Here is a 12,378-nt window from a genome sequence, read left to right as displayed (position 1 = left end):
AATCTGTTCATAAAGCCTATATATAAAGTCTTAATATATAGTATTTCACAATACTTCATGGTATTCTAATTAAATCATTTTTTGGAATCTTTGATTTCTCAGAACCTGACACAGAGTAATTCTGAGACTCCAGGAAAGTGTCAGTTCTGTAAAATGTTGGCACTGGAGACTAAATGCTCCCTGATAGTTTCACACCTAATTCACTTAACACACACACACACACACACACACACACATTACCCACAGTGACAGAGGGACAGAGTGACATCAGATGTATGATAGTTTTTTAATTTTCTATCATCCATATAGTGTTGTATAGTCATGAAACTATGCATATTTCCTCAGAATGACTTGTCTTCTATGTGTATATTTTTTTAAGTGTTTAGAAGCTGCACTTAAAAAAAATAAAAGACATTTACTGGTTACTTTTTTACTGTTATTTCAAAAAATCACCATGACAAAACCATTCAAGCTATTCAAAATTAATTCGCACCTGTTCTGTAAGATAAATTCTTTAAACAGTGGTAAAAGAGGATGTGGTGCTGATCCTTCAAGAGTCACTCAAAACGTATCTGTCCATAAAGCCTATAAAGAATTATTATTAATATACAGTTCACAATACTTCAGCTTGTTATTCTAATTATGTGAGGGTTATTTTATCAGTAAAATACATAAAATACATATTATTTTTCTTTGAAAGATTTCTATAAATGATTTAAGTCATACTTGTTTCTACAATAATTATTTAAAAGTAATCCTATAGCACCATCTGGTGGCCATTATTGGTACTAAGAATTGCAAGCTTGATTTATATGTTATGATAGTTTTAATTTTATGCTGGCTCTTGAAAATGATAAAGCTATGAAACTTACTGTGCTTCCTTCAAATGATGACTTCTACGTATATAAAAAATTATGAAGAGTTGGAATTAAAAATTTTAAAGATATAGTAAAATAACTATTGTATTTTTTTATGTTACTTTAATAAATCGCTATGGCCACATCATTTAAGGTATCCTAAACCCATTCGCAATTTAACATCTTCAGTATATGGCTTCATGTTAAAACAGTTTGGTGTGAACTACTTGTGTCTTCTTGGAGGAGAATGAATTCATTTACAGGCTGAGTTTATCATAAATCCACAATAACATTTCTGAGTTCTGTATCAATCTGTGTTGTTGTTTGTTTATTTTAATTTTTTTTATTTTTCATAGGAAGATAACTGACCCTTTACTCTCCTTTTTAATAAATGTGCTTATAAAACCAAGAACAAGCTATTTATAGCTGTATTTATAAACTGCTTACTAATGACTATTAATATTGGGACAAGGCTTTATAAAGCATGAACTGACTATGTACTAATGAGTGCAGTTATTATAAAGTGTTATCAATGCATTTGCTAATCTTAACAAATTAGACATTATTTTACAGTGTTATCAAATCCTTAAATGATTTGTAAGTGTTTTGTAATGATTTTATTGACCTACAAGCATTTGTGAAAGTTCTGCTTGCATTACAGCTTAGTCTTGATCTGTGAGCTGAACAGATTTACTGTTACATCCATGCGATTATGTAAATTCAAATAAATATCATGTCACAGGATGTCAGAGGTCAGTATCAAATGAGTTTGAAATTATTATCTGCAGCACAAATAAGGTTTTTTAGGATTTTTTTAAAAAAACCTAAAACTGTCAGAAAAGGATAAGGCCTAAGATTTCTATGTGAGTGGCTAAATTTATTTGTTTTTATAACTATAATGCATAAACTATGAAATTATACAAAATGTATAAAAAAGTACCACAGTTATTGTTTTCCAATGTTTTTTATTTATTTAATTTATTTTTTGGGATTTACATAAAAACAAATTAGCCTACTGCAATCATTCTAAACAGCTTGAATAAAACCTGTTAATATTTATTATAGACCACTGTAACTGTGTATAATCTAACAAACAAGTTTATTATGAAAATAAAAGTGTGTACACCAGATAAATTAGATTAGCATGTTTTAGGTTTTTAGGCGTTTAGATGCAGAAATGGACAAATCAAATGTAAAATAAAATGTAATTGATTTAATTAAATATAGATTAATTCTTGTTAGAGCAAAATAATAAATAAATACGTACACACATTAAAAAAGCCGCCAAGATGAATGAGTTTCCTTTTTTATATGTAGATTAAAATTGAAGACAGAAGCAGCTGGCATATGCGGTCACTTAATATTCAAATCCAGTAGATCCACTTCAGATTTATTTCTCAACAATTTATGTCTACGTGGCTGTTTTCGTTTATATTCGCCAAGCTATTATGTATTTTGAAATAATCTTGTCCGTGATGTGTTCGTTCTTACGACGAAAGGCAGAATCCTGCAGCTCGAGAGATACATGTTATTCTGCCAGTCGCGCTTTCAAATAGTCTTGCACACTTAAACGGGTCACAAACACCTGCATTTAGGACGTGTTGTGTTATAATGGGTGTATTGTGTGCATTTATGACAATATTTTATTTGAAAAAGCTCTTAAACAAGAATAAATTCGTTTGTTTTGAACTTGTGACACTGTGCGCGCTGATCGGAGGCAGTGATTTCAGATAGGCAGCCGCGAATATTTCATTTTCACACAAACAGTTCAAAAACATCTGAATGTAGCTCCTGGTGTGTTCTAATTGGTGAATTGTGTAATATCGCTTTAATATTTTAATTTTAAAAGCTATAAAACAAGAATAAACTCGTTTTTTCTGAGCTCATCATTCCACACGCTCCTGCTCAGAGCATGATTCATCTCTCGTGTTTCTCACGTATCACTGACCACACATCAATTATTAATGAGCCCTGACCTGGTAATAATCATATATGTTGGTTTAGCTTGTCAGTGTGAATTAAATCTAAGTATTTATTTGTATTTTAACCGATTTAAAAATGAAACTAAAAGAGAGTCTCCTCCCTTTCAGTCGAATTTCCCTTTAAGGAATTGAACCTGTAGGGGCGCATTTTCTCTCAGACAATGTAAGTCTCAGCACATAATACTCAAACAGATGGACAGAGTGAGATGAGATGTCTGACAGTTTTTTAATTTTCTGTTATCCATACAGTGTTGTAAAGTCGTGAAACTATCCATATTTACTCAGAATGACTTTTTTTCTGTATGAAAAAAGGTTTTGAAGTGTTTGGAATTTAAAAATGCAGGACAATTAATAATTCCATTTTTACTGTCATTTAAAAAAATCTCCACGACAAAACCGTTCAAGCTATCCAAAATCCTTTGGCAATTTAAGTTGTTTAAAATGTTTTGGCATCATGTAGACAAAGTTTGGTGTGTATAGTGTTACTCTCCTCTGAGCAGTATGCATTAATTCACAGCTAAATGTAAAAAAAAATCCACATTCAAATCAAAATAGCTGACTTCCTGTTGATCGTAGCTGATGACTGTGAATTAGAAAGTTGTCCGTCTTGATAAGAACAATTTTTGTACCGAGTTTGGTATCTGTAGCTAAAACTAACCCCCCCACTTTTGACAAAAGGTGGCGCTATAGAGTGCCTCTTCCACGCCCTCTTATGAACTTTTGCCAGTGTCTAGTTATCATAAATACTGATATATGTTCAGAATTTCATGAAATTCTAAGTATGTTATATGCCTTAAAATCACCTGAGAAGTATTCAAGTTTGACATGTTGCCACGGCAACAATATTTTTAGATATCAATATCCCCCTAGCAGATTAATATAGGCTGTGTTTTAACATTATTCTGATGAAGTTTGAAGCAAATCGAGTAAAAATAAGATGCTGAATACAAAGCATTTTGAAAATGACACACTTCCTGCTGCCAGTTGGTGGCGCTATAACTTTGACTCCTAATAGTCACATATATGCGATCGACATCATACAAAGAATAATCTGATGAAGTTTGATTAAAATCAGGAAATGTATGTGGATGGTATTAGACACTTCCTGTTTCTCATTTCTCGCCATAATTTCAATGCCTCGCCACGAGCAAACCGTTTGAGATATCAAAAATCCCCTGGCAATTTTTCATCCCCAGTGTCTTGAGATCATGTTGACCGAGTTTGGCGGCAATCGAGTAAAAAACCTATGACAAGTATTTCAAATTCCAGAGCATGCGCTTTTTACATAACTCTAAATAGCTGACTTCCTGTTGGGCGGAGCCTATGACATGCAATACGCAAGTTGTTCGGCACGATGAGATCTATATGTGTACTGAGTTTCATATTAATACGTGCAAGTATGTGTGAGCTATACATCAACATTTATGACTTTGTTCCAGGGGGCGCTGTAGAGCCCCTGTGCCACGCCCGTGTCCCAGCCTCTGCAGGCTCCTAAAGGCCACAGATTCCAAATTGTGCGCAAACTTTCAAGAGTTTTTGAGTATGTTAAGGACCCCAAAAGCCCCCACAACTTTGACGACAAATATGAATAATAAACCCCAAATAGCCAACTTCCTGTTGGGCGGAGCCTATGATATGCAATACGAAAGTTGTTTGTATTGATGAGTTCTATATGTGTACCGAGTTTCGTACGTCTACGTGCAAGTATGTATGATATATGGCCCTCCATATTCCAGGGGGCGCTGTAGAGCCCCTGTGCCACGCCCGTGTATCAGTCTCTGCCCGGCCCTAATGGCCGCAGGTTCCAATGTGTGTGCCAATTTTCAAGACTTTTTAAGCATGTTAAGGGCCCCAAAAGCCCCTGAAACCTTGAAGAAAAATAATAATAATAAATAAATATAGCTGCAAGCAGCGATGGCGGGCTCAAGCCACCAATGCCATCACCACCCCGGTGGCATCAGGTAAACTGTGCCCAGCGGGCACATGCATTCACAATATCCCTCTGGCAGTGAGGTTTTAAAGGATAGAGGGGAGCGTAGAGGGGAGCGTGCATTTGCAGTGGCTGGGCCACGACTCTGGAATACCCTGCCTTTAGAGATCAGACTGGCCCCTTCCTTGTCTATTTTTAAATCTTTGCTAAAAACTTTTTTATTTTCCTTAGTGTACTGACTACTGTGTTATGCTACATTTTGAAATGGGTGGTTTTAAATTTTTTGTCTGGTCTATTTTTATGTATGTGTAATATTCTTGCTCTTATGTTAAAGCACTTTGGTCAGCCAGGAGGCTGTTGTAAATGCGCTATACAAATGAATTGAACTTGAACTAGAACTTGAACTTGATATGGCAGTTAAAGGGTTAATCCGAATCATCTAGACTTTAAAATCACATTCACAGAACAATATATATATATATATATATATAACTTTAGTAACACTTTACAATAAGATTTCATTTATAAACATTATGTTAACATGAACAATATTTATATAGCATTCATTCATGTCAGTTAATATTCCAAACTTAAACATTAAAACATTGTTTTATTGTGATTTTTTTCCAAGCACATTTTACCAATTCCAAACCATATCAATCTTAATAACTACCATTATTTTTTATTTAATCATTTATGAGTGCTATACAATAGTCCAGGAAAGCTGGAAGAGAAAAACAGGTCAAGAAGAACTGACAAAAGAATTGCAAAAGAATTAGGAATTAATGTGAAGATTAATTTTTAGTCAATTCTGCAAGACAGACTTTCAGGAAAGGAGGTGGAATAAAAATGAGCTCCTAAATCTTAATCCCAGATTCTGGAAGATATATTCCTCAAACCATCGGACAAGAGAAGGTGGTGCTGGTCCTTCACGAGTCACTCTAATCTGTTCATTAAGCCTATATATAAAGTCTTAATATATAGTATTTCACAATACTTCATGGTATTCTAATTAAATAATTTTTTGGAATCTTAGATCTCTCAGAACGTGACACATTGTAATTCTGAGACTCCAGGAAAGTGGCAGTTCTGTAAAATGTTGGCGCTGGAGACTAAATGCTCACTGATAGTTTCACACCTAATTCACTTAAAACACACACAAACACACACACACAGTGACAGAGGGACAGAGTGACATCAGATGTATGTTTTTTTAATTTTCTGTCATCCATATAATGTTGTATAGTCATGAAACTATGCATATTTCCTCAGAATGACTTGTCTTCTATGTGTACATTTTTTTGAAGTGTTTAGAAGCTGCACTTTTTTTTACTGGTTCCTTTTTTACTATTATTTCAAAAAATCACCACAACAAAACCATTCAAGCTATCCAAAATTCATTCACACCTGTTCTGTAAGATTAATTCTTTAAACAGTGGTAAAAGAGGATGTGGTGTTGAACCTTCAAGAGTCACTTAAAACGTATCTGTCCATAAAGCCTATTAAGAATTATTCTTAATATACAGTTCACAATACTTCAGCTTGTTATTCTAATTAAGTGAGGGTCATTTTATCAGTAAAATTTCTAAAATACATATTATTTTATTTGAAAGATTTCTATAAATTATTTAAATCATACTCGTTTCTCCAATAATTATTTAAAAGTAATCCTATAGCTCCCTCTGGTGGCCATTATAGGTACTAAGAATTGCAAGCTTGATTTATAAGTTATGATAGTTTTAATTTTATGATGGCTCTTGAAAATGATAAAGCTATGAAACTTACTGTGCTTCCTTCAAATGAGGACTTCTACTTATATAAAAAATTATGAAGAGTTAGAATGAAAAATTTTAAAGATATAGTAAAATAACTATTGTATTTTTTATGTTACTTTAATAAATCTCTATGGCCACACCATTTAAGGTATCCTAAACCCATTCGCAATTTAACATCTTCAGTATATTGGCATCATGTTGAAAAAGTTTGGTGTGAACTACTTGTGTCTTCTTGGAGGAGTATGATTCATTTACAGGCTGATTTGATCATAAATCCACAATAAAATTTCTGAGTTCTGTATCAATCTGTGTTGTTGTTTGTTTATTTTCATTTTTTTATTTTTCATAGGAAGATAACTGACCCTTTACTCTCCTTTTTAATAAATGTGCTTATAAACCAAGATCAAGCTATTTATAGCTGTATTTATAAGCTGCTTATTAATGACTATTTAAGTTGGGACAAGACTTTATAAAGCATGAACTGACTATTTACTAATGAGTGCAGTTATTATAAAGTGTTACCAATGCATTTACTAATGTTAACAAATTAGACATTATTTTACAGTGTTATAAAATCCTTTAATGACTTATAAGCATTTGTGAAAGTTCTGCTTGCATTACAGCTTTGTCTTCATCTGTGAGCTGAACAGTTTTACTGTTACATCCATGAGATTATGTAAATTAAGATAAATGTCATGTCACAGGATGGAATAGGTCAGTATCAAATGAGATTGAAATTATTATTGGCAGCACAAATAAGTATTTTTAGAATTTTGTTTTTAATTCCTGAAACTGTCAGAAAAGGATAAGGCCTAAGAGGTTTCTTAAGCTGTAATGAAAACAGCAATGTTAGCAAAAGCAACAAAAAATAACAATTTAAAATACATTTTTTTTCTGGTGATTAAAGAGATGATTAAGTCTCTCTCTCTCTCTCATTGTGTCTGCCACTCAGCTCATGCCCATCCCCCACTCACAGACACACACACACACACTCAGTCAGCACACATACATTCCTCAAACAGAGGGACAGAGTGAGTTGAGATGTCTGACAGTTTTTTTTAATTTTCTTTTAATCATACAGTGTTGTAAAGTCATGAAACTATGCATATGTCCTCAGAATGATTTGATCTCTGTATAAATTTTTTTTTAAGTGTTTGGAAGCTGCAATTTAAAAATACAAGACAATTAATGATTCCCTTTTTACTGTCATTTCAAAAAATCACCACAACAAAACCGTTCAAGCTAACCAAAATCCGTTCGCAATTTAAGTTCCTCAATGTTTTTTCAACATGTAGACAAAGTTTGGTGAGTATAGTGAACATTTCCTGTGAGGAGTATGCATTAAATCAGAGCTCAATTTAAATATTCAAATCAAAATAGCCGACTTCCTGTTGGTCGTAGCTGATGACTGTGAATTAGAAAGTTGTCCGTCTTGAAAAGAACAATTTATGTACCAAGTTTGGTGTTTGTAGCTAAAACTAACCCCCCCACTTTTGACAAAAGGTGGCGCTATAGAGTGCCTCCTTCACGCCCTTTTAAAAGCTTTTGCCATTGTCTAGCTATCACTAATACTGATATGTGTTTTGAGTTTCATGTAAATCTGAGCTTGTTGTCTGCCTCAAACTCACCATAAGAGAACATTCAAGTTTGACACGTTGCCATGGCAACACTATATCAGATATCAATATCCCCACAACAGATTTACATCGGCCGTGTTTTGTCATTATTCTGATGAAGTTTTAAGTAAATAGAGTAAAAATAAGATGCTGAATTCAAAGCATTTGGAAAATGACACACTTCCTGCTGCCAGTTGGTGGCGCTATAACGTTGACTCTTAATAGTCACATATATACGATCAGTATCATACAACGAACAAACCAATGAAGTTTGATCAAATTCAGGAAATGTATGTGGATGTTATTAGACATTTCCTGTTTCTCATTTCTCGCCATAATTTCAACGCCTCGCCACGGGCAAACCGTTCGAGATATCAAAAATCCCCTCGCAATTTTTCATCCCCAATGTCTTGAGATCACGTTGACCGAGTTTCGTGGCAATCAAGTAAAAAACCTATGACAAGTATATCAAATTCCAGAGCATGCTTTTTTTAAACAGCCCTGAATAGCTGACTTCCTGTTGGGCGGAGCCTATGACATAGAGCGCGAAAGTTGTTCAGCTCAATGAGATCTATAAGTGTACTGAGTTTCATATAAATACATGCAAGCGTGTGTGAGCTATGGTTCAAGATTTCTGACGGTGTTCCAGGGGGCGCTGTAGAGCCCCTGTGCCACGCCTGGGTCCCAGTCTCTGTGGCGTCCTGATGGCCGCAGATTCCAATGGGTGTGCCAATTTTCAAGAGTTTTTGAGCATGTTAAGGCCCCCAAAAATGCCCAGAAGGTTTAAAAAAAAATAAAAAAAATAATAATAAATATAGCTGCAAGCAGCGATGGCGGGCTCAAGCCACCAATGCCATCGCCACCCCGGTGGCATCAGGTAAACTGTGCCCAGCGGGCACATGCATTCACAATATCCCTCTGGCAGTGAGGTTTTAAAGAATATGGCAGTTAAAGGGTTAATTCGAATCATCTAGACTTTAAAATCACATTCACAGAACAATATATATATATATATATATATATATATATATATATATATATATATATATATATATATATATATATAAAACTTTAGTAACACTTTACAATAAGATTCCATTTATAAACATTGTGTTAACATGAACTATATTTATATATCATTCATTCATGTCAGTTAATATTCCAAACTTAAACATTAAAACATTGTTTTATTGTGATTTTTTTCCAAGCACATTTTACCAATTCCAAACCATATCAATCTTAATAACTACCATTACTTTTTATTTAATCATTTATGAGTGCTATACAATACTCCAGGAAAGCTGGAAGAGAAAAACAGGTCAAGAAGAACTGACAAAAGAATTGCAAAAGAATTAGGAATTAATGTGAAGATTAATTTTTAGTCAATTCTGCAAGACAGACTTTCAGGAAAGAAGGTGGAATAAAAATGAGCTCCTAAATCTTAATCCCGGATTCTGGAAGATATATTCCTCAAACCATCGGACAAGAGGAGGTGGTGCTGGTCCTTCACGAGTCACTCTAATCTGTTCATTAAGCCTATATATAAAGTCTTAATATATAGTATTTCACAATACTTCATGGTATTCTAATTAAATAATTTTTTGGGAATCTTAGATCTCTCAGAACCTGACACATTGTAATTCTGAGACTCCAGGAAAGTGGCAGTTCTGTAAAATGTTGGTGCTGGAGACTAAATGTTTCCTGATAGTTTCACACCTAATTCACTTAACACACACACACACACACACACACACACACATTAACCACAGTGACTGAGGGACAGAGTGACATCAGATGTATGATAGTTTTTTAATTTTCTATCATCCATATAATGTTGTATAGTCATGCAACTATGCATATTTCCTCAGAATGACTGGTCTTCTATGTGTAAATTTTTTTGAAGTGTTTAGAAGCTGCACTTTAAAAAAATAAAAGACATTTACTGGTTCCTTTTTTACTGTTATTTCAAAAAATCACCACGACAAAACCATTCAAGCTATCCAAAATTCATTCGCACCTGTTCTGTAAGATAAATTCTTTAAACAGTGGTAAAAGAGGATGTGGTGCTGAACCTTCAAGAGTCACTCAAAACGTATCTGTCCATAAAGCTTATAAAGAATTATTCTTAATATACAGTTCACAATACTTCAGCTTGTTATTCTAATTAAGTGAGGGTCATTTTATCAGTAAAATACATAAAATACATATTATTTTTCTTTGAAAGATTTCTATAAATGATTTAAATCATACTTGTTTTACAATAATTATTTAAAAGTATTCCTATAGCTCCATCTGGTGGCCATTATTGGTAGTAAGAATTGCAAGCTTGATTTATAAGTTATGATAGTTTTAATTTTATGCTGGCTCTTGAAAATGATAAAGCTATGAAGCTTACTGTGCTTCCTTCAAATGATGACTTCTACGTATATAAAAAATTATGAAGAGTTGGAATGAAAAATTTTAAAGATATAGTAAAATAACGATTGTATTTTTTTTTTTGTTACTTTAATAAATCGCTATGGCCACACCATTTAAGGTATCCTAAACCCATTCGCAATTTAACATCTTCAGTATATTAGCTTCATGTTAAAAAAGTTTGGTGTGAACTACTTGTGTCTTCTTGGAGGAGTATGAATTCATTTACAGGCTGATTTTATCATAAATCCACAATACAATTTCTGAGTTCTGTATCAATCTGTGTTGTTGTTTGTTTATTTTTATTTTTTTATTTTTCATAGGAAGATAACTGACCCTTTACTCTCCTTTTTAATAAATGTGCTTATAAACCAAGAACAAACTTTTTATAGCTGTATTTATAAACTGCTTACTACTGACTATTAATATTGGGACAAGGCTTTATAAAGCATGAACTGAATATTTACTTTTTGAGTTTGAAATTATTATTTGCAGCACAAATAAGGTTTTTTAGGATTTTTAAAAATCCCTAAAACTGTCAGAAAAGGATAAGGCCTTTAAGATTTCTATGTGAGTGGCTAAATGTATTTGTTTTTATAACTATAATGCATAAACTATGAAATTATACAAAATGTATAAAAATGTACAACAGTTATTGTTTTCCAATGTTTTTTATTTATTTATTTAATTTTTTTAATTTTATTTTATTTACATTTAAAAAAATTGGCCTACTGCAATCATTCTAAACAGCTTGAATAAAACCTGTTAATATTTATTATAGACCACTGTAACTGTGTATAATCTAACAAACAAGTTTATTATGAAAATAAAAGTGTACACCAGATAAATTGGACGATAAAGAAATTGCTAACAATTTAGTATAATAGAGCATGTTTTAGGTTTTTAGGCGTTTAGATGCAGAAATGGACAAATCAAATGTAAAATAAAATGTAATTGATTTAATTAAATATAGATTAATTGTTGTTAGAGCAAAATAATAAATAAATAAATAAATAAATAAATACGTTCACACATTAAAAAAAAGCAGCCAAGATGAATGAATTTAATTTTTTATATAGATTAAAATTGAAGACAGAAGCAGCTGGTATATGCGGTCACTTAATATTAAAATCCAGTAGATCCACTTCAGATTTATTTCTCAACAGTTTATGTTCACGTGGCTGTTTTCGTTTATATTCGCCAAGCTATTATGTGTTTTGAAATAATCTTGTCCGTGATGTGTTCGTTCGTACGACGAAAGCCAGAATCCTGCAGCTCAAGAGATATATGTTATTCTGCCAGTCACGCTTTCAAATAGTCTTTCACACTTAAACGGGTCACAAACACCTGCATTTAGCTCTTGTTGTGTTACAATGGGTTTATTGTGTGCATTTGTGGTAATATTTTATTTAAAAAAGCTCTTAAACAAGAATAAATTCGTTTGTTTTGAGCTCGACACTGTACGCGCTGATCGGAGGCAGTGATTTCATATAGGCAGCCACAAATATTTCATTTTCACACAAACAGTTCAAAAACATCTGAATTTAGCTCTTGGTGTGTTCTAATTGGTTGATTGTGTGATATCGCTGTAATAATTTATTTTTAAAAGCTTTAAAACAGGAATAAATTCGTTTTTTCTGAGCTCTTTACTCCAGACGCTCGTGATCACAGCGGTGATTCATCTCTCCTATTTCTCACGTATCTCTGGCCAGAAATAATTTATCCATGAGTCCTGAACCGGTAATAATCAGATATGTTGGTTTAGCTTGTCAGTGTGAATTAAATCTAAGTATTTATTTGTAT

The 12,378-nt window shown here is 33.0% G+C and overlaps 1 long non-coding RNA gene across 1 annotated transcript in view; it reads left to right on the top strand.

Moving 5' to 3' along the window:
- The window catches only part of LOC127963515 (uncharacterized), a 31,798-nt gene that overhangs the window by 631 nt on the left and 18,789 nt on the right, over positions 1-12,378 (top strand). The window lies entirely within an intron of this gene.

The sequence above is a fragment of the Carassius gibelio genome, chromosome B8 (assembly GCF_023724105.1).
Source record: "Carassius gibelio isolate Cgi1373 ecotype wild population from Czech Republic chromosome B8, carGib1.2-hapl.c, whole genome shotgun sequence".
Taxonomy (NCBI): Eukaryota; Metazoa; Chordata; class Actinopteri; order Cypriniformes; family Cyprinidae; genus Carassius; species Carassius gibelio.
Note: the sequence above shows the minus strand (reverse complement) of the source record. Positions and strands in the feature narration are given on the sequence as shown.